The sequence below is a fragment of the Humulus lupulus genome, chromosome 7, assembly GCF_963169125.1.
Source record: "Humulus lupulus chromosome 7, drHumLupu1.1, whole genome shotgun sequence".
Classification (NCBI taxonomy): domain Eukaryota; kingdom Viridiplantae; phylum Streptophyta; class Magnoliopsida; order Rosales; family Cannabaceae; genus Humulus; species Humulus lupulus.
Genome location: NC_084799.1, coordinates 51,991,291 through 52,018,512, shown reverse-complemented (window position 1 = coordinate 52,018,512; position 27,222 = coordinate 51,991,291).

The window sequence follows — 27,222 nt, the reverse complement described above, 5'->3', positions numbered from 1 at the left end:
ACTTTTGTCTGCCTCTGTATTGAAGTAGTTGAAAAATTAAGAGATATAATATAAATAAATTTGGTTCGGCTAACCACAGGTACGAGTTATTGCTTGATATGTGGAATGTTTTGTAATAAGATAAAATAGCGTGGAAAAAGAGTGAGAAAGAGAATGCATTTAGCATATCTCACAAACATACATTTGTTTTTTTTTATTATTTTTTACATTGAAAAATAACACAAACATAATATTTTTCTGTATGTGTCGCAATAATAAGAAGTACGTTAGTTCATGACGAACTATAGAGGTTATCCATTTTTTTTTTGTGTGAAAATTACATTTTTTTTTTTTTGTACTTAAAACTTTTTTTTCATATTGATATTTGCAACTCAATATATTTTTTATGGCCTTTTTTTTAAAAAAAAATATATGATATTGAAATTCCTATAGAAATAGCTAAGGTTAGAATTAAGCCATGATTTTTTTTTTTCACATTCAAGTTGTATTATTTATTACAAAAATCTGTATTAATTATTGATTTTTTTTGTAAGGAAACCGGAAATTTTATAAGAGAAATTTTATTTTGTATGCTTGATAAATGCTATAATTAAAAAAAAAAAATCTAGACATATTAAAGATTTCAAGATAATGTTACTTTTTGGTACTTTACCCAAAATACTCTTATCATTTTCCTATCACTTTTTACTTCTTATTTCTCTCTTCTCTCTTCCCTCTCTCTCTTTCTCTTATTTCACCATCTTTCACCTCACAGCACCACCAACACCACCACCACACTAAATATTGTATTTCGAACGGATCTGGGCATGATTTTTTGAGTTTTTTCAAGTCTGAAACACTGAAATCTACAGAAAATCGATCTTGCTCGATGGTGGTTCAATGTTGGTTCGATAGTGCTCGATGCCAGCTCGATGAGACCTTCAAAATCATGATTTTTCATAAAAAAATGACTTTGCTTGATGATGGTTCGATGGTAGCTCGATAGTGGCTCGATGGTGCTCGATGCAATTCTTGCAAGAGACATAATTTTTCACTCGGGTGTCCGTTTGTGGTGATTTTTTTTTATTTTTGGTATTTTTTCAAGATCTACATGTTTGACATGTTCATATGCACATTTGTGAAGTGTAACACTTGTAAAAAAATACAAAAGTGCAAATATACCTTATGTTTAAGACATCTTTTGGTGTATTTTTAAGTTTTAAACTTCCCAAATTTGTATATGAGCATGTTAAACGTGTAGATCTTGAAAAAAATACCAAAAATAAAAAAAATTATCCCAAACAAACACCCGAGTGAAAATTATATCTCTTGCAAGAATTACATCGAGCACCATCTAGCCATAATCAAACCACCATCGAGCAAAGTCGTTTTTTCATGAACAATCTTGATTTTGAAGGTCCCATTGAGCTGGCATCAAGTAGTATCGAGCAACCATTCACTGAGGCCTTAAAGATCGAGGTTTTCATGAAAAAACGACTTTGCTCGATAGTGGTTCGATTGAGAACCCTTACCATATCAGCATATATGCGTGACTCTGATGTTAGACGACTGGACATTTGACTGACCTCTGCCAAATTAAAAGTTGAGAGAGACTCTAATTCATATTGTATATAAAGAATATAAATGAGGGTAAAGAAAAGTTGCATCTCATAGACAGAGCTATGGGAAATTATCTTACGGTCTAACTTTTCACCAACGCCAAGGACTTCCTGCACATTTCGAGTCATTACTTGGTGGACTTCATAGAGCTCATCATTCAACTTTGAAATATTCCGCTGAGTTTGAGTGTCCTGGTACAATTTCTTTGTTTTCTGTATGAATGTATCTATAAACATAAAGGAATGGCAAATCAGATTAAATTAAACCATGAAGTTCAAAATAAAAAGGGATTACTAATAACACACCAAACTTAATGAAGGCATAAGGTTTGGCAGTAGTTTCAATTTGTGCCCCATTAACACGCTCAAATTCATTCTTGAGGTCTTCAAGGTATTGAAAAGCAAGTTTCTTTGGGTAGGCACGGTCACACATTGTCAAGTAACAGACACGCCCTTCTATTATATAGCTAAGAAACTAGGTCAAGGTTACATACAACTTAGAGTTGACTGCAGTCAAAATAGGAATGCATACAAGTTATAGAAATAGTACAAGTTACAAGTAGAAACCACATAGAAAACTTTCAAAATGAAATTATCAGTCATTAAGCAAAGGTGAAATAAATCTTCAATGATGCAGATAAGTCTGTTAAACTTGTTCTCCAAACATTAACAGTTCTAGAGTTAAGAATCTAAACTATAATGATTAAATGTGAATGTAAGAAATGCCATTATTGGTTCAAGAAAGAAATCTACAACAACCAACACCCAAAGCATGCTTACGATCAGTAGACCAATCAACTACATCAACTTCAACTACACGAACCCATCATATCATGTCATCAGCCTAGCGCTATTTGAGTGTCTTAATTGAAAATTCTGTATGATAATAAATAAATTCGCAGAAACTTCAATGTAACAAATAATTAATGAAATAATGAACGAGCAAATAGAGGGGACAACAGAGACACAACACACAAGGATACTGGAAGATGTAAGGCCCGGTTTCAACTGACATCCTTGACGGCTCATTTTGGCCTCTTGAGAGGTTCTTAAACAAAGCTTTGACTTGTTGTTTGTAAAATTCAACATCTCTAATATCATGGCCATCATCGAGTCCCTTTGCTAGTGGAAGACCGTCAGTAACCCGAGCAATCATTGTTAGCTTCACCATCCTGAGAACCCAAATTCCCAGATATCAAACTTTAACTGCGCAATATATCAACATTCCAGAAGCTCAAATTTATATAGCAATACTTATAGATTCAAGAGAGAAGAGAAAGAAGAAAAAAGAGAAAAAATCTAGAAAAATAAGAAAAAAAAGCACAAAACTTTTAGAGCGAAATAATAGTTTAGAGAGTGAAAAATTTGTAATTTCATTAACAAGTAAAGGTAACGAACATATAAATACCTATTGATGGGTGGTGGTGTAGAAGGTCAGAGATAATGGTAATCGGTGGATGCTGTTTTTAGAGGAGAACAATGTGGCCAAGGTTATTTTTGGAGGTGTTGTAATAAAAATAGATAGAATTAAACTAAATATATTTAGAAGATAATTTTAATTAAATATTCATTAGAATGGCTAATTTTCAACTTATTCCTTATAATTGTGTCTTGGACTTAGATTTGGGCTTACAAAGTAGATTCATATGACAAGGTATTTTCATAAGAGAAATTTACATCAATGCTTTTTTTTATTAAAAAAGAATTATCGTTTTTACTGTTTTTATTTTTATATACATATGGTATGTATATTTTTAGTATATAGTAAATATTGTTTGTTATATGCTTAGTATACGTTTATATCAGATCTAAAATTTGCATTTTTCAAATAAAAGTGAGAAATGAAAAATTAAAGTTAGTTATTTTAATTATATATATATATATAAATTACTGCAAAAAAATCTATATAAAAAAAAAATTATCTTTTTTAACATTTCACTACTTAAGAATTATTCTTTCAAAAATACAGCATTGATCACAATTTAAAATATTAAAAAATATATCAAATAAAAATATATTATTTATTTAATATATAAAAATACTTTATTGTATGTTTTGATTATTAAAGTATAAAATTTAATATATATATAAATATATATATATATATATTAAAACAATAAAATATGATATCAAATTCAGACCTGTTTCGTGGGTTGATACCAAATTTTAGTAGAGATGAAAAAAAAGGTTTTTTTTTATTTATTTTTAAATACGGTATTTTGAAAGGTAATATATAAAAATATGGTATTACAATACATCAAAGTTTTAAAAGATTAGCTTTGTAAAATCAATAATCAATACACTTTTTTTTTTTAACAAATAATACAACTTAAATGTGCAAAAAAATTATGATGTAATTCTAAACTTAACAATTTCTGTTGACTAGCTTTTTCATTAACTACCAAATAAATATAAAGCTTAAAGAAAAAGAAGATTACGCACAATATTTTACATGGTTCATGCTATTAATTAGTTATAGTCTACGAGCCAATTTAATTGAGGATGTAGAATTTGCAAAGCTCATGCTCTCTAAGAATTTAGGCAACATTTATGCATACACTGAAAGTTGGGATCCCTTTACAAGCGATGCCCTAGCCCTATTTATAAGAAGTTGAAGGGATTGAGTCAATTAATAAGAGCTGATTACAATAATTGTCCCCATAATGAGATTAATTATACCTTAAATGAAGATTTCTTATCCATTAAATAGGTTGGTGGACCCTATTAGATACTCGGCAGACCCAATACGAGGATGTCATGCCCACTTCTTTATTGGGAAAAGTGCATCTTGATACTTGTCAAAATGGTACATGTCAGGTAGCACGAAACAGGCAGCATGATCTATGCAGCCACTGGGTGTCAAACAAGTGCATGTGGTCCCAAATGTCTCTGGTTTACACTTGGCAAGCGTAACCCTTCCTCGGAGGAAAGGTTCTTGAGATTTAGATAAGTTAATCACAGCTCGAGGAATCTCAGCGGGTCACCTCCTGACTAGATTCTCGAGGGGGGGGGGGGGGGTTAGCTCTTATGGATAACCAGTTTTATCTTCTTCGAGAGTGATAAGAACGACACTCACAGATTAGGTTCCAGAGGAGGGCTAAACGACATGATCATTTAGGTTACGTTTTCGTATGCTTTAAACACGAACAATAATTTCTGTGGAAATTTAAATGTCATATATTTATTTATTTTTTTAAAAAAAAAAGCTATTATCTGCTATACTTTCCACTATTTTATTTAACAAATATGACCTCATTTATAACAACAAATAAAAAATAAACATGTAATTAAACATTTATTTACAATTAATAAAAATGATAATTATATCAAATCAAATTATAAACATAAATAGAAACTTAAAATTATACCATAACTAATATAATTAAAGATTTTATAACTTACCATAAAAGAATAACGATAAAATCACTTGAAAAAGTATTCATTCCCCCTCATTTTTTCCACTTACTTCTTACATTTTTCTCACTCATTCATAGCTCTAAAAATCACTATTGAAACCATGCACCATGGTTTATGATTTCCACCGTTGTTATTGACAATACCCAATTTTGTCAGCAACCAAACAATTTTCATTCACAATACTGAAATATAATCTATATATTTTTAAAGAGTAATGATATGTTGACCCAAAACATGTACTCAATGACATGACACTGTCTTTCTAAAAGAGTAGGTCCCAATTTAGATAAATGTGATTGATTCACAAAAATTGTCACGTCACTATGTGTTATTACTCATTTATAAAACTTAATAAAATATTAGATACCATTGTATTATTATATGTATATGTTAAGAAATTTACTTTCCTCATACGAGCTTTATCTACAAACACAAAGACAACAAAGCAGTAGACACAACTTGCACAAATTCAAGATAAACAAGAAAAATAATAAAATAAACACCAAGAATTATAGATTTTCAACCCAAATAAACTTGAGCCTATATCCTCTTTGAACTCCACTAGAGATGTTCTTCTCTACACTATGAAACAACAATGGAGATTATAACTTGTTACCACTTGAGACACTCTACACTTGAATGATTACAATGCCTTAAACCCATGCAAAACCTCAGGTACACTTGACCATGTACATTGAAATCTCTCCCAAAACCCAAGTGCTTCCCTCTCAAGATCTTTCTCTCTTTCTCTATGTAAATCCTATAATTGGCATTTTTATAGAAATATCTTTTTTTTCTTAAAAGAGAAATTGGTTGATTTCATTGTTTCCTTTTATTATAATTTTCGGAAATATTTGTTTTCCTTTTATTATAATTTTCGGAAATAATTGTTTTCCTTTATTATATTTTTCGAATTTGTTTGGAAATATTTGGTTTCCTTTATTCCAATTATCGGAAACTCTCTTTCCTTTTGTGTGATTTTTGGTCAATAATATGCTTCCTTATTTAGCATATATTGTCTCATTTTGTTTATAAAGGAAACATAGTTTATTGCAAATATTCGGTCTTACCCAAAGTTATTTTTGGATTATTTGCTGATATATTTTCGTGCAGCTCAAGGATTGCAATCAGGAAACTGGTTCTTAATGTCATTAATTATTGTTTCCTTTTTGAGCTTGTTTTGATCCGTCACAGGTCTGAGCTGTCCCCACTGATATCGCATCTGTCGGATCAGCATCTTCTAAATAAGGCAGCTCTTCGACAATCAAGAATAACTTCTGTGATTCTTGCCTTTATTAGAAGAATTCTTTCTCTGCCTTTGTGAGCATGAAAAAGACTCTATAAATAGGGCTCTAAAGGCAGTGAGAAAAGTGAACTCTTTGGTGCATTATTCGTGAGCTTTATTGTAATATTTGAGAGAGTTCTTCTTTGTATTCAAAATCATAAGTATTCATGTGATCTTGTAAAATTTATTGTGTTCAGTTTCTGTCGTGACAAGTTTGGTTTCTGTCCCGACAGAACTGTATTCTGTGCAAACAGTTAATTACCATTCCGCACTTTAATTAATTCACTTGGTTAAATTAATTTGGTAATTACTAAAAACGGAATTTCAATTAGTATCAGAGCGGGTCACTCATTTCTGAGTGTGATCTTGGTTTATTCCGTTTGTTGCTCTTGTTCTTGCAATGTCTTTTTTCACAGAAGGAGGTTCCATAACTCGCCCCCCTTTACTCAACGATTCAAACTATCCATATTGGAATGTTCGAATGAGAGCCTTTATCAAATCTCAAGATGAAAAGGCTTGGAGAGTTGTTTTAAGTGGTTGGACTCCTCCAGCAGAAAGCGATGATATAACTAAGGTAAAATCTGAACTTGAATGGACTGATGCTGAAGATAAACTGTCCAGTTACAACAATAAAGCATTACATGCTATTTTTAATGGTGTTGGTGAAGGTTACATTAAATTGATTTCTTCATGTGTTTCGGCCAAAGATGCTTGGCAAATTCTTCAAACTCAATTTGAAGGAATTGCTGATGTCAAGCGTTCTAGGCTTGTTATGCTCACAACAAAATTTGAAAATTTGAAAATGAAACCCTCACTGAATTTTATGAGAAATTGTCAGATATTGCTAACGAATATTTTGCTCTTGGTGAAAAACTTGAAGAGAATGTTTTGGTTCGAAAAATTGTTAGAGTTCTCCCTGACAGGTTTCAGACAAAGCTAACTGCAATTGAAGAAGCAAAAGATCTGGAAAAAATAAAAGTAGAGGAACTGATGGGTTCACTTCGAACTTTTGAACTAAACCAACAAATTAGACAAAAAGGTAAGACAGAGGAAATCAAGGAAAAATCTATTGCCTTGAAATCCTCTAAAGAAAGGAAGGAAAGTTCGGAAGATGAGGATGATGAGATGGCTCTGTTGACAAAAAATTTCCAAAAATACATAAATAAATTGGGAAACAAAAATGCCATATCCAAAAACCCAAAAGGTAATTTTTCTAAACCCTTTGAGACTAATAAAAAGGGTATTCAGTGCAGGGAATGTCAAGGATTTGGACACATTCAATTTGAGTGTGCAAATACCTTAAAGAAAAAGAAAGTCACGACAGCCATATGGAGTGATCAAGACTCTGAACAGAGTGATGAGGAGGAAAATAGTGTTGCCTTAACCTCTGTTCACAAATGTATTGTTTTTTCTTCGGTCGATTACAAGGATGTATTATGCCTTAATAATTCTGTTAAGAACAATGAGAATTCAGACAGTGATTCTGATGATTCTAATTTAGATGAGGAGTCATTGAAAGAGTCTTATAAAATAATGTATGATCAATGTCTGAAAGTGTGTTCTGAGAATCGTCTAATGGCTGGCAATAATAAAAAATTTGTTGAAAAAATTGAAAAACTTGAGATGATTATTGCTTCCAAAAATGATGAAATTATTTCTTTGAATAAAGAAATTGAGTTTTTGCAAAAAGGTGTCAAAATGCTTAATCCTAGATCTGGAATTTTGGATGATATTATTTTTGTAGGAAAAAAGGTTGGTGACTACAGCGGATTAGGATCTAATGGATCTGAGTCCTCAAGAAAAAAGGTTTTTGTAAAATCCATGAATTATCCGTCTGTTGTGTCAACTAACCGTGTTGCAGGAACAAGTCACGCTGCTGAGAGGACAGAGTTGCCATCTGTTGCAACAGATCTACAACTAAAGAAAATTCCTCCAAAAAGAAACATTGAACATTTTGTACCAGTTTGTCATTTTTGTGGGATGAAAGGTCACATAAGACCTAAGTGTTTTTCTCTGTTAAACTTGTTCAAAAAGAATTATGATAAACACATTGGTGGTATGAATCAATTCTTGACCAAAAGAAATTCAAAATAAAAAACAGTATGGGTCAAGAAAGTTAACTCTGTTTGCTTGGCTACTTTTACCTGTCACAAAATGCATGCATCTAGTTCATGGTACTTTGATAGCGGTTGTTCGAGAGATATGATAGGTAATGCCAACATACTTACCAAATTCAAATCCTTGAAGTGTGGAGTAGTAACATTTGGGGATGGAATGACAGGAAATATTTTGGGTAAAGGTACTCTAAACATTGAAGGGTTACCGAAATTGAAAAATGTGCTTCTTGTTGATGGACTGAAAGCCAACTTAATTAGCATAAGTCAAATTTGTGACCAAGGTTTTTATGTTAATTTTTCACATGATGAGTGTAATGTTTTAAATCAAAATGGTGATATTATTCTCAAAGGCTCTCGTTCTTTGGATAATTGTTACACTCTCACACAAAAATTCACATGTCATGCATCTTCATCAAGTTTTAATATTACTGACTTGTGGCATGAAAAACTTGGTCATATAAATTTCAAAAACTTGAAAAAGATTGCTAATGCAGGTCTCATTCGTGATATACCCAAGTTGGGTAAAGAATCGCTTGGTAAGTGTGAATCATGCCAATTGGGAAAACAGTTGAAAATTTCCCATAAAGCATTATCTGATGTTAATACTTCAAATGTGCTAGAATTATTGCATATGGATCTCATGGGTCCTATACAAGTTGAAAGTATTAATGGCAAGAGATACATTTTTGTTTGTGTGGATGATTTTTCTAGATTTACTTGGGTAGATTTTTTAAGAGAGAAATCAGATACATTTGAAGCTTTTCAAACTCTATGTACAAGATTGAGAGTTGAAAAAAATTGTAACATTGGAAAGATTGTACGAATAAGGAGTGATCATGGTTATGAGTTTGAAAATTCTGTTTATGATGAATATTGTAAATCGTTTGGAATTTTGCATGAATTTTCTGCTCCCAAAACCCCTGAACAAAATGGGGTAGTGGAACGGAAAAATCGTACCTTGCAGGAAATGGCCAGAGTTATGCTGAACAGCAAAAAACTCACAAAGATATTGGGGCAGAAGCTATTAATACAGCTTGTTACACAATTAATCGTGTTTTTCTGCGTCCAGGTACAAACAAAAGTCCTTATGAAATCTGGAAAGGTAGAAAACCCAATGTTAACTACTTTCATGTTTTTGGGTGTCTATTCTATATTCTTAGAGATCGTGAGAATCTAGGCAAATTTGATGCTAAGAGTGATATGGGAGTTTTTCTTGGTTATTCCACTAATAGTAGGGCTTATCGTGTCTATAATATGAGAACCCAAACTATTATGGAATCAGCTAATGTGGTTGTAGATGATTTAAAAGATTTTTCTGAGTACTCCCATGAGGAGGAAATTGACAGGCTCATAGATGTTCAACATCATAAAGAAATGGCGGATTCGACAGCACAGCCTTCGGAGGGGACAACAGCCACTACTGACGTATCAAATTCCAATTCTGTCGAAACAACAACTGGGCAAATAGAGAAGGAAAATCCAGTTACTTCCTTTGACTCCGTTCAAAAAGAACCATCAACCAGAGTAAAAAAGAATCATCCTTCTAACCTTATTCTGGGAAATCTTGAAGAGAGTATGGTCACTCGAAAGAGGTATGTAAATTTGGTTCAATTTGTTTATTTTACTTCCACTTTGGAACCTAAAAATGTGAAGGAGGCCTTAAATGATGAATCATGGATCAATGCTATGCAAGAAGAGTTAGATTAATTCACAAGGAATGAGGTATGGATTCTTGTCCCTAGACCGAGTCATACCAATGTTATAGGTACAAAGTGGATATTTAAAAACAAAACTGATGAATTTGGGACCATAATAAGAAATAAAGCTAGACTAGTTGCACAGGGGTACACTCAAGTTGAAGGAATTGATTTTGATGAGACATTTGCCCCTGTTGCAAGACTTGAATCCATAAGATTATTACTAGCTATTTCATGTGTTCTTGGTTTTAAAATTGTTCCAAATGAATGTAAAATTCGCATTTTTAAATGGATTTTTGAATGAGGAAGCTTATGTGGAATAGCCCAAAGGGTTTGAGGATCCTTACAATCCTAATCATGTTTTTAAATTGCAAAAAGCTTTGTATGGGCTGAAAGAAGCCCCACGGGCTTGGTATGAGAGACTAACTCAGTTTTTGGTCTCAAAGGGGTACAAGATAGGGGGAGTAGACAAAACATTGTTTATCAAAAATGTTGATGAAAATATTATGATAGCACAAATCTATGTTGATGATATAGTGTTCGGTTCTACTAATGATTCTCTAGTGCAGGAATTTGTGAAACAAATGCAGGAAGAGTTTGAGATGAGCATGGTAGGAGAACTCAATTTCTTCCTAGGACTTCAAGTAAAGCAGTCTGATTAAGGAATTTTCATTTCACAAAGCAAGTATGCAAGAAGTCTTGTGAAAAGATTTGGACTCGATGCATCTAAACCTGCTAAGACTCCCATGGGTACCACGGTCAAATTGTCTAAAGATGAAAATGGGAAGAAAGTTGATCCAACTCTTTACAGGAGTATGATTGGGAGTCTCCTTTACTTAACTGCAAGTCGCCCTGACATAAGTTACAGTGTTGGAGTGTGTGCTCGTTTCCAAGGGAACCCCATGGAGTCTCATGTGACTGCTGTAAAAAGAATTATTCGTTACATCAATCATACTCTTGATTTAGGCATTTGGTACTCCAAAGAAACAAATTCTAACCTTGTGTGTTATAGTGATGCAGATTAGGCAGGAAACACTGATGATCAGAAAAGCACAAGTGGTGGTTGTTTTTACTTAGGAAACAATTTGGTCTCCTGGCATAGTAAAAAACAAAACTCCATCTCCATGTCAACAGCCGAAGCTGAGTACATTGCTGCTGGAAGCTGTTGTACTCAACTTTTGTGGATGAAACAAATGTTGGCAGACTATGGGTTTGATGTTAAAACTTTAACCATTTTTTGTGATAATACAAGTGCTATTAATATCTCCAAAAATCCTGTTCAGCACTCTCGCACCAAACATATTGACATTCGTCATCATTTTATTAGGGAACTTGTTGAAAACAAAACATTGATTTTAGAATATGTTGAGACTATCAAACAAATTGCAGATATCTTTACTAAAGCCTTAGACACGGTCAGATTTGATTCTCTCAGGAAGTCCTTGGGGGTTTGTTTTCTTTGAAATTGCCAATAAATTGATTATCTTGCCTAGCATATGTGTTTTTGTAAATCTCTTGTCCTGATTGGAAGAAATTTGATGAGCATATTTTTTTTTGTATTTTAGAGAATGATCGCTATAAGTCCTATACTCTGTTGGAATAAAAAACCATATTTGAAAAATTATAGATCATCCAATTTATATTTGATCAAATCTTTATCATTGTATGAGCATTCCTAATCCAGTTTTTTTTTCAGGCTCCATTTTGGAAAAGAGCTACCTATACTGATGTGTGAAAGCCGACACTGAGTAAGTTGGTACCAGGTAATTAGCAATTATATTGGAGGATACTCTACCAGCGTAAAGGGCTACCATCAATATAAGAGTTATAGCCTCCATTATGGTTACAATTGGAAAAAGGCTAAAAATCGCCAAATATGGGCAATGATCCTAGCTTTAAAAGGCCAAAAAGAAATGCCAAATTGCTTACACATGCACACACATATGCCCGTTCTAGACTGTGTGATATGGTTGTAAGACTCATACATATAATGAATTGACTCAAATATATTTTGTGATTGGTATGTTTTTCGAATTATGGTCTCTTAGTATTTGAATTATAACTCATTTCTCTAATTTGTGAAAAATATGGTTATCTTGTTTCTTCTGAACATGACTTGGGATTTACATGGACACATATGGTATGGCAATTTACACTTTATTTTCGGCAATTTTGTAATAAAAAATTAAAAAAAAAAATTTGAAAAAAAAAATTTGTTATCTACCGTGTACCTAAAACAAAGGTTTGAAAAATTAATCTATGCAATTTATTTGTTTTGTCTCAATATATTCTAAAAATATTCAAAAGTTTCCAATTTTGAGGTGTGACAGAATTTGTTTTAAAAAGGGAGATATTTTGGCATTTATCACTAAAAATCCGGTTACCCATTTTTGGTTACCCATTCTTGAACTTGCCTCATTTGTGTTCCGAATACTTTATATATTCGGAGTCCCTTTGGTTGTTTTATAATCAGTGTTTTCTTGTTAAATCTCTCACATATAACCGAAGTGTTTAGGGTTTCTTTCTTTGTGTGTTTCACTTGTTTCTCTCTTAGCAGCCATGAAGACTCGAGGCCGTGGTTCATCTTCCAAGTCCGTGAAGTCTCAGCAGGAGACACTTCCTAAATCTGTTCCCACTGCCACTCCTTCGGTCCCAGCATCAATCCCTGCTGTCACTCCTACTCCAGGCCGTCGTTCTAAAACCACAGCAAGAAAGAAGGTTCTTGCTCTTTCGGGTCCTATAAGTTCATCTGTTCTTGGTGCTTCTAGCAAAGGAGTTACGTTCCCGAATTTGGATGCTGAGCCAATCCCAGCCTCGGCGGTTTCACTCGCCTCTCCCGAAGGTCAAATAAAAGCCAAACCGGCCTTGGGAACTAGTCAGTCCAAATCAATTTCCACTGAAGATGTGTCTGTTCCATCTGATCATGACTCCGAATCCTCACTATCTCCTGAACACCCAAGGTAAAGGGCAAACGTAAATCCAAAGTTGTTGGGTCAAAGAAAGGGAAAAAGGCCAAAGTGGCTCCATCCAAAGGTACCAGCTCCATCTCTGATTCATCTCCTTTATCTCGTTTTAAATTAAAGGCCAAAATCAATCCTCCTCCATGCACCTCATCAGAGGATGTCTCTCCTGAGACGGAAGACTCTCAGCCTGAGTTGGACCCTTCTTTGACCGAGCCAAATCCTGAAGTTCCTCTTGATGATTTGGCTGAGGAGACTGACTCTGAAGAAGACCCATCTGAAGCCTCTCCTGTTGAATCGGACCCAAAAGGCACCACTCCATTGGCATTTCGTGAATTGTCGTCCAAACTTGCTAAGCAAAAAGGTGCTCCTGCCCGTACCTCAGGTTCTTTCAAAGCCCACTCTCTTACATTCGGTTTTAATGATAATGAGAAGAACATGCAATTCTATGACCATCGCCACTTTATTAGTGATCAAAATTTTCTTTTTGATCCTCATCGTGTTTTTGGGGTATTGCTTACTTTAGAGGAAAGAGGTTGGTTGCGATCCTTGTCTGGGTTTGATGGGTTTGTGCCTCGGGTTGTTAAAGAATTTTATGAAAATTTGAATGATGAGTTATTAGACCAATCTTCTTTTATGTTCCATAAAGTTTATGTTAGGGGTCATTGGTATAATTTTAGCCCGTTCAAAATTTCTAAGGCTCTCAATCTCGTCCCTGTGGAGATTGATGATTCTATTGAATTTGCAAAGGACCAATTTTTGTCTGAACTGGTTGGTCAGGCTATGGTGTGGGAACCGAGCACCTCTCTTCGAGTCACCGATCTCACTCATTACTATGGTGCTCTTTTCAAATTTGCTATGTTTAATTGGATGCCTACCACACATTCCTCCACCATCACTCAAGATATGGCCTTCTTGTTGTTCAAAATTGGTACTGGAGTCGCCATAGATCTTGGAGCTGTTATTTTTGACCAAATCTTGTCTCTAAGTGGTGCCAAACGTAAGGGGCAACACTTGATGTTTCCTCAGGTCATTTACAAACTTTTGGACTCTCAACGTCCTTTGAAGAAGTCCCATGAGACCTTGACTTCTCCTTTGGTTGGTCCCACCTATACTGTCAAAGATGATCATGCTCCGTCCACTGCTCGAAAAGTCAAAGGAATTAATCTGGCTAGTCCTGCTTCTGGCAATGTTGTGACTGACACTCCTGCTATCCCGACTGATCTTGGTGCTGTCCAGACAGGAATTTCAAGTCTTTCTGTCCGGTTCTCTCTCATGGAGGAAACTTAGCGCCAAATTCTTGCTTCATTGGCCACTCTCAATGCATCCAGCACTCCTGCCCCATGATGATCTCAGTTCCTTTGATCTATTTTACTTTTGTTAGTTGTAAAAGAACACTTAATGTGTCTTTCTTTTGGTTTCATTTGTTTGTTCTTTGGCATTTTTTCAGACAATGAGGGGGAGAGAGTGACTCTATTTTTGGTACTTTGATTATGTTAACCTGCTGGTTCTTATAGGTTTCTTTTGTTAACTGTGCTTTGGTTATCTTTCGCAGGGGGAGTCATTTTTTGATTATTTTGTGACTCTTATGATTTTAAGCACTTACTTGTGTTTTGCAGGGATCTTTTAAAAATAGATATTTCTTGTCTATAAAATTGCCAAAGGGGGAGATTGTAAATCCTATAATTGGCATTTTTATAGAAATATCTTTTTTTCTTAAAAGAGAAATTGGTTGATTTAATTGTTTCCTTTTATTATAATTTTCAGAAATAGTCGTTTTCCTTCATTATATTTTTCGGATTTGTTTGGAAATATTTGGTTTCCTTTATTCCAATTATCGGAAACTCTATTTCCTTTTGTGTGATTTTTGGTCAATAATATGCTTCCTTATTTAGCTTATATTGTCTCATTTTGTTTATAAAGGAAACAAATTTTATTGCAAATATTCGGTACTTACCCAAAGTTATTTTTGGATTATTTGCTGATATATTTTCGTGCAGCTCAATGATTGCAATCAGGAAACTGGTTCTTAATGTTATTAATTATTGTTTCCTTTTTGAGCTTGTTTTGATCCATCACAGGTCTGAGCTGTCCCCACTGATATCGCATCTGTCGGATCAGCATCTTCTAAATAAGGCAACTCTTCGACAATCAAGAATAACTTCTGTGATTCTTGCCTTTATTAGAAGAATTCTTTCTCTGCCTTTGCGAGCACGAAAAAGACTCTATAAATAGGGCTCTAAAGGCAGTGAGAAAAGTGAACTCTTTGGTGCATTATTCGTGAGCTTTATTGTAATATTTGAGAGAGTTCTTCTTTGTATTCAAGATCATAAGTATTCATGTGATCTTGTAAAATTATGTGTGTTTAGTTTGTAGTGGTGAGCTTATACCATGTTCATGAGTGAATACACATTGTAATTTGAACACAGCGTTTGTAGTCTTCGGGAGAAGATTTTTTACAAGCCTTGTGTTGGGAGGATGCAAGCACTCGCTGACCATTGAAGGGAGTTGAAGTGGTTGAGCGTTTCAATCAAGATCAGATTAGTGAAGAGAAGTACAACAAGTTGCCGCAAATCTCAAGAGGGAGTCTTGTTTTGTTTAAGTCAATGTTTTTGTACTTGTGATTCTTTATTAATTGGTTTTATTCTCTGGGCGTGGCCCCAAGGAGTAGGTTATCCGAAAGGGTTTCTGAACCTTGTAAAAATTCGTTGTGTTCTTTATTCTTTTGCACGGTCTTTTTATTGTGTTCAGTTTCTGTCGTGACAAGTTTGGTTTCTGTCCCGACAGAACTGTATTCTGTGCAAACAGTTAATTACCATTCCGCACTTTAATTAATTAACTTGGTTAAATTAATTTGGTAATTACTAAAAACGGAATTTCACTCTAAAATAGTTCATATTCTTTACAAATGAAAAATGTTCTATCAAATAAAACGAACATACCCTATTTATAGAGTTTTACAATAGTTAAACAAACTTAAAAATACTGGAAATAATCGTCGACTCATCTCACCAAATGGTAGACAAGACTAGAAGAAATAACGTAAGCTTTGTTGATGTTTAATGTCGACCAACCATTCAAACAAATTTCCACCTTGATCTTCATTAAACATGGATTGCAGAGATAAAAACAACTTCCCAAGGATCCCAGTTCAGCCATCAACTATCATCCATGATCAATTCTGTAATGTCTTACTACTCAGGGACTGTTAAATTGTTATTTTAAATATTGTCAAACTCGCTAAACGAGTCATTTGGTCAAAACTGTGTAACTAAACATGATTAACGATTTAGGGTTAAAATTTTTGGTCAAAGATACAAACGTTTCACTAAAACATTTACAGTATACATGGGATCCCAAAATACATTTAAAAGATTAATTACAATAAAAGAGTTACAACCTCCCAACCTAAGCGGAAAAATGGGGTTTGACCCTAGTTCCTCTTTAAACCCTTGGTCGTGGTGGTCGAGCAGCCGCATATAAACACATCATCACCTAAGCTCTCCAAATCAATGATGGTAACACCCTACTACCCAAGGACCGTTACACTGTGTATTTTAAATAGTTTTAAATTCGTTAAACGAGTCATTTGGCCATAATCGTGTATCAAAACGTGATTAACGGTTTAGGGTTAAAATTTTTGGTCAAAGATACAAACATTTCACTAAAACGTTTACTGTATACATGGGATCCCAAAATACATTTAAGAGGTTAATTACAATAAAAAAGTTAAAACCTGCTGACCTAAGCGGCAAAATAGGGTTTGATCCTAGTTCTTCTTTAAACCCTTGGTCGTGGTGGTTGAGCAGCCGCATATGTACACATCGTCACCTAAGCTCTCCAACTCAAGGACGATGCAGCTTTTTTTTTTCCTTTACCTGCACCACATAGCACCTGTGAGCCAAGGCTCGGCAAGAAAACTATTACACGCTCATAAGCAGTTAATAACATATTACCATATCATAATAAGCATGCCTAGCAGTAATAACCCTATTCATGCATGCATAACAATCATATAAATGACTACAGTGTCATATGGGACCAATTTCCCTAGATAATTGATCAATAAATCATATCGTGCCCAATGCCCAGAATAAATGATTATGGAATCATACTGGCTCAACGCCCGAGGATATGGGACATTGGGGCCCTTTTCCCCGTCCTTTGTATAACCAGCCTTGGAAATGGCCCAGCGCACCTGTCGCTTTAGTTATCTCCAACCCATAGGTCGGTCAAGCGTATGATGCACTCCTAATTAGGCTAAACGATATGGACCAGCGCTCTGCGCTATTGCCATGCTTGACTAATAAGTCAATGCCTTACGACCAGCACTCAACGTGCTAATGTCGTCCTTGACTAATAAGTCAATGCTTTACATCCAGTACTCAATGTGCTAATGTCATCCTTGACTAATAAGTCAATGCTTTACGACCAACACTCACTGTGCTAATGCCGTCCTTGACTAATAAGGCAATGCTTTACGACCAGCACTCACTGTGCTAATGTGATCCTTGACTAATAAGTCAATGCTTTACGATCAGCGCTCGACACTATTGTCGGCCTTGACTCATAAGTCAATGCTAGGATATGGTACTAATAAGTCACCCTGGATCCCTTAGTCCTATCCTCTGTTTAAGCGTATGATGCGCTGACCAACACTCAACGTGCTAAGGCCATTCTTGACAAATAAGTCCATGCTAGGATATGGGACTAATATGTCACTAGGATCCCTTAGTCCTATCCTCTGTTTAAGCGTACCTAGCGCTTTTGATTAGCCTAACCAATACGACCAGTGCTCAGTGCGCTATTGTCACCCTTAACTAATAAGGCAAGCCTTTCTTAATAAGATAATGCAAACAAACATATATCATATGTCAAATATCCAGATACAAAGCATTCAAAATGCTTAATCCATAAGCACAAGCATAATAATAATCATGCACATTTATAGAGACTCAAGCTCTGATCAATTCTATATTCAACATTCAGGCTAAGCCATAACCACATGTATCACATAATGGGTGCAATTTTCATACCTATAGTCCAAGCATAGGTTACCAATAAACGACCATCGAGTACGATCCCGATTCCGAGCCCTTATCGATAACCTAGTCACAACCATAATATAGAATCCCATCAATAATGAGTGAATAAAGGCTTCCGAGCAGAGTCCTAGCCTCCGGGATGTCGAACTCTACTAAATCAGGTAGTAGGATCGATCCCGAGCCCTTAGGTTTAAGTTCCCATGACTAAAAGCCCATTTTGGCCCTTTTACCCTTTTTGGGTCGCGGCTCCGAAAACCCGAGCCGCAACTTGCTCATGAACAGGGGATAACCCCTTCTCTATCTGCGCCATTGGCTGTGACCTACCTAAAAGGTGTTGTAGCCCAAGGTGCCCCAACAGCCAAGTCCACCTACTTCCTCAAGCCTGGGCCGCGACACACAAGAAAAGGGTCACAACCCACTCACGAGCATAGCCATAAAACTCTGTTTTTCCCATTTTAAATCCTTCAAAAAACCTATCCAAACACACCCAAATCTCAAAAACAAAGTTTTCAGTCATCTCAATGGCCCAAAACCATCAAAACCCAAGCTTCAAATCATTCAAAAACTCCCCAAAACGTAGAATCCAAATTCAAAACTTAAGAAATTCTAGGAAACAAAAACTCATAAATTCAAACCTTAAATTACATATGATTATGTTGTTTCTTGCTAAATCCTCAGACTAACAACTTTCTCATCTTTCCTGGAATCGATATGACTCGATCCTTGCTTGAATCTGAGTCCTAGAACTCGAGTTCCTTTGAAAATGCTAACGGGTGTCAAATGAACGAACGAGAGAGAGAGAACCGTATGTTTTCTTTTTATATATTCTGTCAGGATACTCCAAGCTTAAGTAACCTCAAGCAAATCCAAATGCTCGGTGTACCCAAAACGTCCCCGGGGCCAAATAGTCAAAATTCCTAGAATTTTCTCCTGATCTCACTAACTCCCAATATATCATCAAATAATCATTCTCATTACCCAATAACCCGGTAATGTACTAAATACCCACTATACCCCTTGACTCACACCGAGTCAAAAATGGGTCTTGTTGTGACTTTCCCACTAGCTTGATCACTAGGATCGTCTCGTGCCAAGTAACTCAAATATATCCACATAATAATGTGGTCCCACACATATATCAAATATATGCCAAATATACCCATAACAGACCAAATTATGAAAATTTCCCTTTTAATCAGAAATGGGCCCACATGCATATTTAATACACCAAAACATGCATATCAAGTCATATTATAATATAACTCACATAATTGTATAATGACATACATATATATCACATAATCATATAATTCTGTGACATGCCATCATGGCCCCCTAATCAATGCCCTAAGCCTTATTAGGTAATTTGGGACGTTACAACTATCCTTTCACAGAAATTTTGTCCTCGAAATTTTACCTGAGTAGCCCAGTATATAGATCCCGCACATTTAATTCTAGTTCCAAGGTCACTCCCTCGACCTTACTATTTATGTATAATACCTTAACCAAATGTATAGCTTTGTTCCTAAGAACCTTGTTCTTTTTGTCTCATATTTGGACTGGCTATTCCTCACAGGATAACTCAGCCTCCAATTCCAGATCCTCATAACTCAACACATGAGTCTCGTCTAACACATGTTTCCTCAACATGGAAATATGAAATACATTGTATACGACCGAAAATACCGAAGATAAGGCCAATCTATAGGTCATTTGACAAATCCTATCCAAGATTTCAAACGGTCCTATAAATCTGGGGCTCAACTTGCCCTTTTTCCCAAATTTCCTCATCCCTTGCCATGGTGAGATTCTAAGGAAGACCTAGTCTTCCACTTGGAACTCCACGTTCCTGCATTTCAGATTAACATGACTTTTCTATCTATTTTGAGAAGCGAGCATCCGAGCTCTAATCTTTTTAATAACCTCAACTGTCTTCTGAACTACCTCGGAACCCCTTTACTTTTTCTCCCACCCATCCCATCCCAGTGAATGGGCGATCTATACCTCCTACCCTACAACATCTCATAATGTGCTCCTCCAATAACTAGATAACTCTCTCTGATTTACCATCAGTCTAAGGATAATAAGTTGTACTGAACTCCAGCTGTATACTCATCGCCTTCTGTAACCTTCCCAAAAACTTGGAAGTAAAGAAAGGGTCTCTATTCATTAGGATAGACCTAAAAGTCCCAAGAAGGTGTACTATCTTTCTCTCATAGTGAACTGTATACTGGTCAACTGTATTATTCATCCTCATTGGTAAGAGTGAGCTGACTTTAAATATCGGTCCATAATAACCCAAACTAAATCACACTAGCGCACTATCCTGGGCAACCCCATTACAAAATCCATCGTGATGTGATGTCCTCCCACTTCCACCATGAGATACTCAAAGGCTGTAATGGCCTTACTGGTTTCTGGTACTCTACCTTGACCTGCTAACAGATCATGCACTTTGCCATGTATTCAATTACGCCCCCCCCCCCCCTTCATCCCAGGCCACCAATATAAAGCATTCATATCTTGGTACATCTTCATGGTGCCTGGATAAAGAGAATAAGGGGTAGTATGAGATTCATCCAGAATCTTCCATCTAATCCCAGTGTCCATCGAATCCCAAGTCTTATCCTTATACCTCAATAAACTCATACCTGACACTGCATAATCCTAAGCTATTCTAGCTAAGACATTCCCCTCAACCCTTCCCATCTGTGGGTCACTTAACTAATTTTCCTTTGATCCTCTCTACAAGAGTAAACTCAAGCGTAATATTGGCCAACTGGCCCACCAGTACCCTATTGCAGATCTGGTCATATCATTCAACTAATGTGATGCATAAGCAATAACCTTTTCTGTCAATGAGGTGACATAATAGCCCATAAACTTGTTCTGATCCGTAGGAAGACTTAGAACTCTTCCACAAAGCACATGTAATACCCTACCCATCCAAGGAAACTCCTGACCTCTGAGGCGTTCCTTGGCCTTGGGCAATGTCTAACTGAGAGTATACCACAATATCGTCGATTGAGACGATCACAAACAAATTCAAATAATCTTTGAACCCCTCATTCACCGAATCCATAAAAAAAACTAGGACATTAATCAAACCCAAAAGACATGACTCAGCACTCCCAGTACCCATATCTGATATAAAAGAGAATCTTCTGCTTATCCTTCTCCCTAATCTTCAACTAGTAATACCCAAATCGAGATCCACCTTGGAAAATACCATCTTACTCAAAAAATGAACCTTTAGTTCCTACAACTCTACTAAAGTCGTTCAATATAGTGCCCTAGACTTGGTTCTGTCCCTAGCAGCAGCATAATCACCATTCGATCTCTTGGTGTAGAGGTAACCCTGACAAACCCCTGAAAATACATCCAGAAACACACAGACTAATCAAGTCTATCCTAGTCCCACTGGCACGACCTAAGTGGTATCCACCACACTAGCTAATACTCCTATGCATCTTCCTACAATAGGTCTCTAGCTCTAAGTATAGACATCATAAGTATACGAGGTTCATTCACAGTGCCAAAAAATACAAGGGTTACTCACCCGTAAGCCCAAGGGTTACTATCTTTTGCTTGCAATCTATCATTGCCCTATACTTGGCTAATCAATCCATATCCAAGATCATATCAAAGTCGGTCATAACCAACTCTATCAAGTCAAATGATGAGTCCTTTCCCACCATAATCTAACTCATCTCTTAGAATTACCAATAGGGTACCAAATTCTCATCACAACGTAACCATGTAATCTGCATATGAAGTCTATGCCTCTCTTAAATGCAACAAAACAAAGAGCAACATGGCACCAAAACCAATCAGCATAATACAATAATCAAAACAAGGAAGCTGACCTGCCACTACTGAGGGACTAGCCTCAGCCTCTGATTCTGACTGCGTCCGAGCGAACACTCGAGCTGTAGTCGAGTTGTCCGCTCCCTTTGGCTCATCCTTCCTTAGCCACAGGCAATCCCTCTTGAAGGGCCCACCCTACATAAGAAACATGCCTTTGCTTGTCACTTTCCCAACTGATGTCTCTTACATTGTGTGCATTCTGGGTAGACTTTCCAAAACTCATCCTCGCTCTGATGGCCTATCTGACCACATCAGAATCCCTTTTCTAATCCAGAGTTACTGAATACATTGTTAACTTTTCTTTCCTGATCATTGGGTCCTCTGCCCCTACCTGATCCAATAAATGGAGGAATCACTGCTTGAGCTCTGCGCTCTCCGACACTCTCCCTCCAAATCTCGTTTCCTGCAATCTCAACAACAAGAGCCCTCCCTACCACCTGAGCATAGGTAGATATCTCATGTGATAGGGCGGTTCTAACTCCCTGAGCTATCTCATAATACAATCCCTCGATAAATCGCTCCTTTCGAGCCATATCTGTGGGTACCATATCAAAGGAAAACTTGGCCAACCCATCGAATATGTTAACATACACTATTACTATTGCATTTCCTTGAACCAGGTTCAAAAATTCATTTTTCTTAGCAGTCTTAACTGCATCACAGTAATATCTTTCATTAAACAACTACCTAAATACTTTCCAATTCATCGCAGCTATATTACGTGTCTGGGATACCACTTCCCACCACATCCGTACATCTTCCCGCAATACATTTGTAGCACAGATCACCCTATCATGACCTATCACCCTCATATTTTCGAGGATGGAACTGATCATGCTCATCCATTCCTCAGCTCTTAATGGATGTCAAAACGACATTCCTTAATGGTGAGCTCAATGAGGAGGTCTATATGGAACATCCCGAACGATTTTTCCTACCAAAATATGAACATAAAGTTTGTAGACTTGTAAAATCCTTGTATGGATTGAAACAAGGTCCTAAGCAATGGCATGAGAAATTTGATCAAGCCATCATGTCTAATGGGTTTAGACATAACAATGGAGACAAGTGTTTGTATTCCAAAACTTGTAAGGGGTATATGATCATTGTTTGCTTATATGTGGATGACATGTTTATTCTAAGTAATAGCATGAAAGGGATAGAAGAAACGAAGAGGTTTCTATCATCAACCTTCAAGATGAAAGATCTTGGAGAATTTGATACCATACTCGGTATCAAAGTAAAGAAACATAGTGGGGGTTTTGCGTTAGGGCTAGCCCATTATGTTGAGAAAGTATTGAACAAATTTAACCATCTCAAGGTTAAATATGCCAATACTCCATTCGATCATAGTGTAAAACTAGAGAAGAATGAATGAAGAGTGGTGTCTCAATTGGAGTACGCTAGTGCTACAGGGAGTCTAATGTACGTTGCCAGTGTACTAGACCTGATATAGCATTTGCGGCAAGTAAACTTAGTAGGTTTACAAGTAATCCAAGTGTGGATCACTAGAAGGCAATTGGAAGAGCCCTAGGTTATCGAAAGAAAACCAAAGGACTAAGCCTTCACTACTCCAAATTTCCTTCGATATTAGAAGGATATACAGATGCAAGTTGGATATCCAATCTTGGGGACAACTTGTCCACAACTGCTTGGGTATTTACACTTGGTGGAGGTGCAATTTCTTGGGGCACCAATAAATAAACCTGTATATCTCATTCCACTATGGAAGCAGAGTTCATATCTCTAGCTGCTACCGGGAAAGAGGCCGAATGGTTAAGGGATCTGTTGATAGAGATTCCCCTAATCAAAGGGAATGTATCTACTATATCGATACATTGGCTAGAGCATACAGTGGAGTGTATAATGGGGAGTCTAGACACATTAGTCTAAGACATGGATATGTAAGAGAATTGATTCCAAGAGGAGTCATTTCAATATCCTATGTGAGAACAAGTGAAAATCTGGCGGATCCTTTCACTAAGCCACTAACGAGGGATTTAGTGGCTGCATCATCTCGAGGGATGAGACTCAAACTCCCTAAAGAGATTCACGATTGATGGTAACCTATCTTAACACTAATTATTCAACTAGTGTTAGGTTCAATAGGTAACAACAAGTCAATCAAGTGAATATTAGTTGTACTCAAATAAGTCCCATCTAAGATATTGAGTACTTGTGTGTTACCAAGTGGAGGGTTAAAACCGAAAGGTTTTTTAATAGAATTCAGTCTTGTAAAGACAAGTATTTTTGGTAACAAAATACTGTAAGAATTCTACCTATATGGACCTAGGGGTGGTGCCGCCTCTCATGAGAATTAGGAGTATTCTCAAGAACGTCCATGAATGGAAAGTGCACATGGCCATTAACGGTGCAAAGCAAGACATAGAGGTCTCAAGTGAACATCACAAAGGTGTGTGCGTTATCACCAATTTGTTATCATGAAAAGATGGTTCAATGCCTAGTGCAACTAAATTTTCGACAAATTTTGTGATAATTACACTATAGTAAAGTTCAAGTTGAAAAACACTTTGCTTTATGCCCTAATGCAATGACTCCTATAAGAGAGAATTCTTATTTAATCAAGTGGGGGATATGTTATATTGTAAAATATAATGATTGATTAAATAAGTGTTACAATAGATAACTATTTAATCTAGTGGGGGAATGGTATATTATTTTATAATATAATGTAATATTATATTATATTATAATATAATATTTTAGATTAAATAAATGTGACAAAGAGTGTCACATATTGTAACATATTTGGTGTTACAAATTTGTAACTTCCAAATATTACCCTTTATTGTGTAAATTTGGTGTTACACAGTATTGAGATGAATTTCATAAAGCCATATGTGAAATGGCTGTTAGAGATATGATTTAAACCTCAATAATGTGTTTTGGGAGTTACAAAATCATATGGGAGGGTTTGGAACCGTTTAGAAAAACAACACATTTTTAAGTGCTGAAATTGGTCAGCGGCCGCGGCCACGGCCACTGAATGTTGGTGGTCGCGGCCAGTGGAATAGAGAGTAGTGGCCGTGGCCACTAATGTCTCTGGCCGCAGCCACAGGCTAAAACTAACCATTTTTTTTCTTCAGTTTTTTTCAATCTTTGTTGAACGGCTCAAAAAACCCAAATAACTCCCAAATCTCATTTTTAATTCCATATTAATCCAATTAAACACTGGTAACATCCATGGGGGTTGGTGGAATTTGAAATTCAAAGGGTGTCTCTAAACTCTATAAATAGGAGCCTATAGCTCACTTGAAAGACACAGCATTTCTATCCATTAGAGCACTTGGCTAGAAACACCTTGAGGCTTGATAATTCAAGAAAGCATTTCCAATATCTGAGAGAGATCCCTTAGTGCTTGAGTTAGGGTGAAATAACTTTTGGACAAAGGTTTTAAACCTTGTTCAAGTTGGTGATCCCCAACCCTCTTCACTTAGGTTGTGTAAGTGAGAGTTTACTTTTGCTTTTGTTCTTCATTTTATTCTATTGCTTTTCTTGTTATTCTCTTATTCTATTTACTTGTATATTTTGATTAAGAGTTGTAATCTTCTCTTTTGTTTCAAACACCTTTATTTTACTTGTAATCTTTTGCTTAGAGTTGTTTTCTCACTATTCTCTTCTTCTTCATCATCTTCTTCCTTTTCTATGTTTATTTGTAATTTTCAGTTATAGAGTTGTAACTTTATTTAATCAATCAATATTTATTTGTAATATTATTGCATAGAGTTGTATTATCTTACCATTTCCATTGAGGCAATCTATTTTTTCCTAACAATATCTACGCAACATCGAGATGTGGAACACATTGTGGCTATCTGCTAGAGCATGGCGGTAGGGCTAATCTATATGCAACTTCTCCCACTTTGTCCAATTTCTCTAAAGGACCTATAAACTGGGGAATATGCTTTCCTTTCTTCCCAAACCGCTTCACACCTTTCATAGGAGATATCTTTAAGAAGACTTGATCTCCGACTTTGAATTCCACATCACGCCGCTTGGCTTCCACATAACTTTTCTGTCAACTTTGAGCAGCAAGCATACGCTTTCTAATCAGTGCCACTGCTTCTTGAGCTTCTCTAACAGCTTCTGGTCTAAGAAGTTTCCTTTCTCCTACCATGTCCCAATGTAACAGTGATCGACACCTTCTTCCATAAAGTAGCTCGTAGGGTGCCATCCCAATGGTTGGTAGCTATTGTTGTATGAGATTTCTATCAGCGGCAAATACTTACTCCAAGATCCTTTGAAGTCAAGTACACAAGCGCGCAACATATCTTCTAAAATCTGTATGGTACGCTCGGACTGATCGTCTGTCTGAGGAAGAAATGTTGTACTAAGACTTAACTTGGTACCCATAGCTTGCTGCAAGCTTCCCCAAAATCTTGATGTAAACACCGATCCTCTATTAGACACTATGGTCTTAGGGATTCCATGCAGTCTTACTATTTCTTGAACATAAATGTCTGCATACTGATCTGCTGTATACGTAGTCTTAACAGGCAGGAAATGAGCTGACTTGGTTAGTCTATCTATTACTACCCAAGCCGAGTCATGCTGCTTATTCATTCCTGGTAGTCATGTTTTGAAATCCATGGCTATATTGTCCCATTTTCATTCTGGAATACTGAGTGGTTGCAATAAGCCTGCAGGCCGCTGTTGTTCTACTTTCACTTGTTGGCATACTAAGCATTTAGACACGTACTCCGCTATATCTTTCTTCATTCCTAGCCACCAATATAACGCCTTAAGGTCGTGAGTCATCTTAGTCGACCCTGGGTGAACCGAGTATGGGGTATTGTGCGCTTCTTCTAAAATTTTCATCTTAACCCCTTGATCATTCGGCACACATACCCGATCCTTATATCTCCAGAACCCTTGTCCTGATATCGAGAAATTTGTGGCCTTGCCTTCTTTAATGACATCCATATGTGCTACTAATGTGTCATCATGCCCTTGCTCGATCAGTATATCTTCTAACAGACTTGACTGGATGGACAAGTTAGCCAGTTTACTAATGACTACTTTTATTCTGGCATTGATCAGCTCCTACTGTAGTAGCATTTCTATTCCAGCTAACACTGCTAGACTTCCATAATTCTTCCTGCTTAGCGCATTAGCAACTACATTTTCCTTTCTCGGGTGGTATAGAATTTCACGGTCATAATCCTTTACTAGTTCTAACCACCTGTGCTGCCTGATGTTGAGCTCCTTTTGCGTG